Raw genomic sequence first — 6000 nt, 5'->3', positions numbered from 1 at the left:
CCTGGATGAGCTCTTTTTGGGGTGGGTGGGCTAGGTAGTTTGGCAGAAAATGTACTATAAAAACACTTCAGGAGATGCAGCTGAACAGGCTTTCACTGAACTGCTGTACCTAGTTAGATTTGTGCTTCTGCTAATAACAACCCCTACCGGCTTCAACCCTAAAGAGCTGAGATGCAAAAGACAGCATGAATAATTCAGTGTGCACTAGGTCCTGAACTCACCTTTCCTTTCCTAAAGAGAGAAGTAATGCACCTCAGGTATAAAGTTTTAGTCTAGCAGGGCTTAGTCTTTCTTTATCTTTCAGTGCTTTATTACCAAGTGCTGTGTAGGTGTGAAAAGCCTTATTACCATGTAATTTTGTTAGGATCAGACTTCCAACTACCTGCTTTGCTTCATATTCATACACACAGAACTATCAAAATCTGTTTTATTTCCTAACAATAGCCAATTTTGCTATAATTATTTTAAAATAGCAAATATAAGAAATAGTGCCCTGGTTAATTCACATATGGCACCTATCCACACACAAATAAAATACCTTATTATTTATTACCTTCCTCATAATGAACTTTGCAATAAACAACTGAAAAACTAATTTGTTTTTTGACAATGCCAAACCTTTGAATAGAGAAAATCACAGAGTTGAACACAGAGTGCAGTCCTGTGTGGTAAGTGGTCTCCATAGCAACCAATAGATTTTTATGCTAACTCTGGCCTTTAAAAACATTTCACGTTTACCACCGAGAAAAAGATGGCCTTGATTTAAAAAATGATACAACAAGTATCTTGAACGTGGCATGCTTCCTCTTCTCTCTTGCAAATGAAATTAACAGGCGTCCCTTTAACACTAAATCCTCTCAGCGCTGTGTGTCATCACTGACGTATGTGTGGGCCTGCTTTAGGATTGGAATTGTTGGGTCTTTTTCTTGAATATCATTGCAAGACATGAAGCCCTTTCCCCCCATTTTCCCCTCCTTGTTTTTCTCTATCCTGAACAAAAATAGAACATCAAGCTCTTATCTCAGTCAGTGATCATGATGACAGTGAAAATATTATTGCATGCTTATCTATAGCAGTTTCAATCATACAAGCACATAACGACTTGAAATAATGGAAGGAGTAGTAACTACAGCTGTAACTCCTGCTACAGCCTAACTTGCTTTCACTCCACATTCAAGTAACTCCCTAAAAGGGAGTGCATTTTTAATAGAGAAAGACTCCAACTTAAGAATGTGTGTATGTATTTATTGACAACAATATGCTATAAAGAGTTATATGATTGTAATCATTAGCACTTACTGAGAATTTTGTTTGCAGCACTGGAATTTGAATAACAGGACATAAGGCTAGATGGACAGAATTATAACTGAATTAATCATTATACTGTTAATTCTTGCTACCTGACAATGGAGGGTACATGCCTTTAACACTTAATTCAAAGCAGAGCTTGCATGCTTAGGTTATTCCTCTCAGCATGGGTGTGGGATGCCTGCTTTTGGTTGATTAAGAATGCAGCCTTGAGAGCTCTGGATGAGTAGGAGGGGAAGATATAGAGACCATCTGTTGCTATTCTTGTAAAGGTAATTTCAACATGCATTCAGTCATCATCGTGACAGTAATAGCACTTCATACATAGCCTTTCACATCATCAAATGTTTGGTCTTTGCATTCCACTCCATCTCAAATGCAGTATAAGCATCACTTTCTCACCATGCTGAATGCTTCCTCCACAATTTCCTTTGTCCAAGATATACTTTACTTTCCCCATAACTTCAGAAAGGTCCTCTGTTAAGCCTCAATGAAGAAGGGAGCAAACAGTCAAGTTTCTGTTTGCCAAGAAATAAAACAATGTAACAGAATTTATTACCCTTTGTGCTCCTTTCTCCTATGTGCTATTGGACTTCAGTTTCTCCAAAGGTGATCATCAATGCAGCAACAAACATTAGTTCCCACTGTAAATGAAACAGGCAGCCAAATAAAAGCTAAAAGCTTCTGTATGAAGAATCATAATCCCCAGTGCATCTCTAGGGAAGACAGAAGTTTGTCCCCTGTAGAAAATAAACGTGCTATGAACAAATCTAGCAATGATACAGACAGCACAGCCAGAACAGCACCAGAGAATTTTCAGGTACCATAGTAAGAAAGGCGGGGTAAACACTCCCTGCCAGTCATTTCTTGCCATCAGGATACACTAACTACACTGTACCGCAGAGAGGACTAACTAATCACAACAATAGTGCACTATGTATGTCAAAGACATCTTGCTTATGGTGAATGTTGTAGCATTAATGTTATCATCACCACCGCCACCCCCTCCCATCTTCATTTATTCCACACAGATGGAATAACACCGTGCCAGAGCTATGATTACCATAGGGTTGGAGTTATCAGAAACAACTCAGCAGCTCCTGACAGACCACTTTCCATTTCCTATTTAGAAGGGAAATCAGAAATACAAGTACTGCAACTTCATTGCATAAGGATGAAAGATGCAAGCAGAATGCTCCAAGGGAGGGTCCTATCTGTCAAACGTTTCCCTTGATCCCTCATCAGCAGACACATTTCCACAGAACTAACAACAACCACAGTGAGCCCTAAGCCCCCTTTTCCAGCCCAAGCAGCATCACAATTTCCCTTGGAATTATGCTCTCACTGCTTGCCTTTGTGCTCTGATTTGAAGGCAAAGAGCAAGAATCTACCAGTATAAATACTGAGGGATGCAGCATTATTTCCAACAAGTTAACAGACAAACCTTAGAATACCATAGCAAAAAGACATCTTAATGGGTGCAAAACAAAGGATAAAGATGATTGTACAGTACAGCATAACTCCCCTCCCACAATCTCTTCCCTTCACGTCCTCCTAGAAACTCATTTGTACCTTTTTTTTTTTTAAGTGCTTACTCATATACTTTTAGCAACTCTATTTGGATTGCACAGACCTTTAATTTTCCTCAGTTCTCCAGAAGGAAAAGTTTCACATGGCCAATTTAAGACAGAAGAGAACTATTGTGTTCCAAGTGAAATATTTACTCTTGTTCTGTGCTATTTACAGTGCAAGAAAAGATGTACATACCAATCTGAAGTCTTCCTCTAAAGCAGGAGTTTCTAATACTGACTCATAGCTAATCTACTGAGTAAGTCTGGTATGTATTTGGGTAAAGAGTGAAATGGTTAAAACACCAGAGACATTCACAAGTCAGCTACAACAACCCTTTTTCTTGTTCCTAAATGGAAACACAATGATATCTTTTCTCAGGAGTGGCAGCATACTGATCATATTTGGAAGTGGCAGACTTGTCATTTAATACCTATCAAATACCCCAGCTTCCACAGTTAATTACAATATAATATTCACTGCCTTCAGAGAAAAATATGTCAACATAAATTTGAATTGGGGGGATGAGAGGGAGGAAAACAGTAGGTGCAGCCACTAAACATCAAAACCTAGACTCTGCAGGGAAGACTAAAGGTCCACCAGCTGTTGTCCAAAAAAAGAATAGTCATTGAGAACTATTTTTGATAAATATTATAAAAGCTTATTAGTGGAGCCAACTTAGAAGTTCTATTTTTTGATGCCACTGCCTTTTCCAAACACGGAAAATGTGGCTGTTCTAACAAAACCAAGTTGATTGTTTTACATAATGAAATATTCTTCATTTCTAGTTCCTGTTTCCCTATTAACTTTTACATATAAACTGTTTTAATGTAAAAGTGTCGAGAATCTGAAAATAATGCCTAGTGACAGCTCTAAGATGAAGTTCTTTTCAATTAGTTAGAATGACTAACTTGGATTGTAAATGGCTTTCAAAGAGCAAAGCATATACTGTAAGCCCTCCCAGTGCCTCCAACAAACTGACATCAACAAGGCATCTGGGACAAGTGTATGCTAGTAATTCATCTTAATTATTTGTCAGCAAAGCTGTCCTAATAGGATGTGCCTTTCATTTTGATTAAAATGACCCTTTGCAACATGGTCCTCATAGAAAGTTGACAAGCAGAGGTAAATTTTGAACTGTCTAGCACTTCTAATTTTGTCTCTGGAAACTGAAAGTGCTGTTAAATACTCTTACATAACTACTCCCCCTGATTGCCTCTCTCTGCTTAGCTTCCACATCATGAAGAGCCTGTTCGTACCTCTTTGGCAATCAACAATAATAGTCACCTTTGGTCCATGTGACATTCTTTTTATTTCTAATTTTCTGCCTCCATGGCATGATATGTACTATTACTTGAGTGCATCAGTAATTCAATCCTGTAGTTAAATTAACTACTCTGCTTAAATAAACTATTATTTTTAAGAAGAAAACCCCCCAAACATAGCCATGTATATGACCAACACCTCTCATGCCTTCTGGAAGATTTTAATCTTGTAATTAATTTCTTTTTTTAAGGTATGAGCTGATGGGTACATCATGTCCCAATATTCAGATATATTACACTCTTTAATAATAGACTTTGATCATGCTGCTGTAACACGATATTTCTTTTAGGAACCTCATTTTTAATATGTCCTAGGACCTATCATCCTGAATTGGTAACATAAACAAAACTGACATTTGTTGTAAGGACGTAAGATCACAGATTTGATATTAGAATTGTCAATAGAGCTTTTCAGAAGTCTTTTAACTGAAGTGAGACCATAGCACATTTCACTTTATGATTCCAGTTACATATGAAATGCAATTTAAATATTACTACTCCAGATAAAGTTGTGTATACAATTAGGAAACACTGATAGTACCTTCAGGGACTAGTGTTGGGTATCAAGACACACCAAAAGGTGCAACAAAGAAAGATGGTTTGCTTAGACATGCTGGGGAAAGAAAACACTGCCAGTAGGCTGTCAGTAGGAAGACAATAACCAAGTAAATAGTAACACTAGCTGGAAAATCTGTGGAAAAAAACAACTAAAAAAACAAACAAAACACAAACCAAAACTGAACCCGATTCTTGCTTTTCAACTACTTCTCACAAATTCTTACAGAGAAAAAACAGGTTGTAACATTTCAGGTAGCTCAAATGAAAAACAAAACAAAACAAAACAAAAAAACCCAACAAGATATACAAGTATTTTTGAGGTAGTTATACAAACCTCTCTCCCCACAGTTTTGGAAAGGGTAACTCATGCCTTACTTAAAGGAATAGTTTGGGGATGCTCCAAGACAATGTGATATAGCGCATAACATCTGTTTAGTCTGAGCATAAACATGCTGTATTCCCTTTTTTCCACCCTTATAATCCCATACCTATATTGCATCTGCATCAACCTTAAAAAATAAAAATGATGAGACAAAACATTATCCCACAGATTTTAATTTACTGTCTTGGCAGATGGAGGCTAATGATTAATAAGGCTTAGAATACTAATTCAAATTCTGCTCTTGTGAGACCTCACCTGGAGTATTGTGTGCAGTTCTGGTGTCCTCAACATAAAAAGGACATGGAACTGTTGGAACAAGTCCAGAGGAGGGCCACGAGGATGATCAGGGGACTGGAGCACCTCCCGTATGAAGACAGGCTGAGGAAGTTGGGGCTGTTCAGCCTGGAGAAGAGAAGGCTGCGTGGGGACCTCATAGCAGCCTTCCAGTACCTGAAGGGGGGATATAAGGAAGCTGGGGAGGGACTCTTCATTAGGGACTGTAATGACAGGACAAAGGGTAATGGGTTAAAACTTAAACAGGGAAAGTTTAGACTGGATATAAGGAGGAAGTTCTTTACTGTAAGGGTGGTGAGGCACTGGAATGGGTTGCCCAGGGAAGCTGTGAATGCTCCATCCCTGGTGGTGTTCAAGGCCAGGTTGGACAGAGCCTTGGGTGACATGGTTTTAGTGTGAGGTGTCCCTGCCCATGGCAGGGGGGTTGGAACTGGATGATATTAAGGTTTTTTCCAACCCTAACTATTCTACGATTCTATCATTCTATGAATGTGAAAATATGGGAGAGAAAAAAGATGAAACAAGAGAGCTCAGGTATCAGCCTTAGTAGGATTTGCCTACCTA

At 38.5% G+C, this 6000-nt stretch overlaps 1 long non-coding RNA gene across 2 annotated transcripts in view; it reads right to left on the bottom strand.

Annotated features, from left to right (window-relative positions):
- Nucleotides 1-1873: 1873 nt before the first annotated feature.
- Nucleotides 1874-6000, bottom strand: part of LOC136007324 (uncharacterized) — a 104108-nt gene continuing 99981 nt past the window's right edge. Inside the window, exon 4 of one of the 2 annotated variants that reach the window (XR_010609623.1) lies at nucleotides 1874-1952. This is a non-coding gene — a long non-coding RNA (uncharacterized LOC136007324). Of the gene's footprint in view, nucleotides 1953-2011; nucleotides 2049-6000 lie in introns of those variants that run through there. The other variant, XR_010609624.1, reaches the window with a different exon arrangement.

This window comes from Lathamus discolor, chromosome 1 (genome assembly GCF_037157495.1).
Source record: "Lathamus discolor isolate bLatDis1 chromosome 1, bLatDis1.hap1, whole genome shotgun sequence".
NCBI lineage: Eukaryota > Metazoa > Chordata > Aves > Psittaciformes > Psittacidae > Lathamus > Lathamus discolor.
This window is presented reverse-complemented; position numbering and strand designations above follow the sequence as displayed.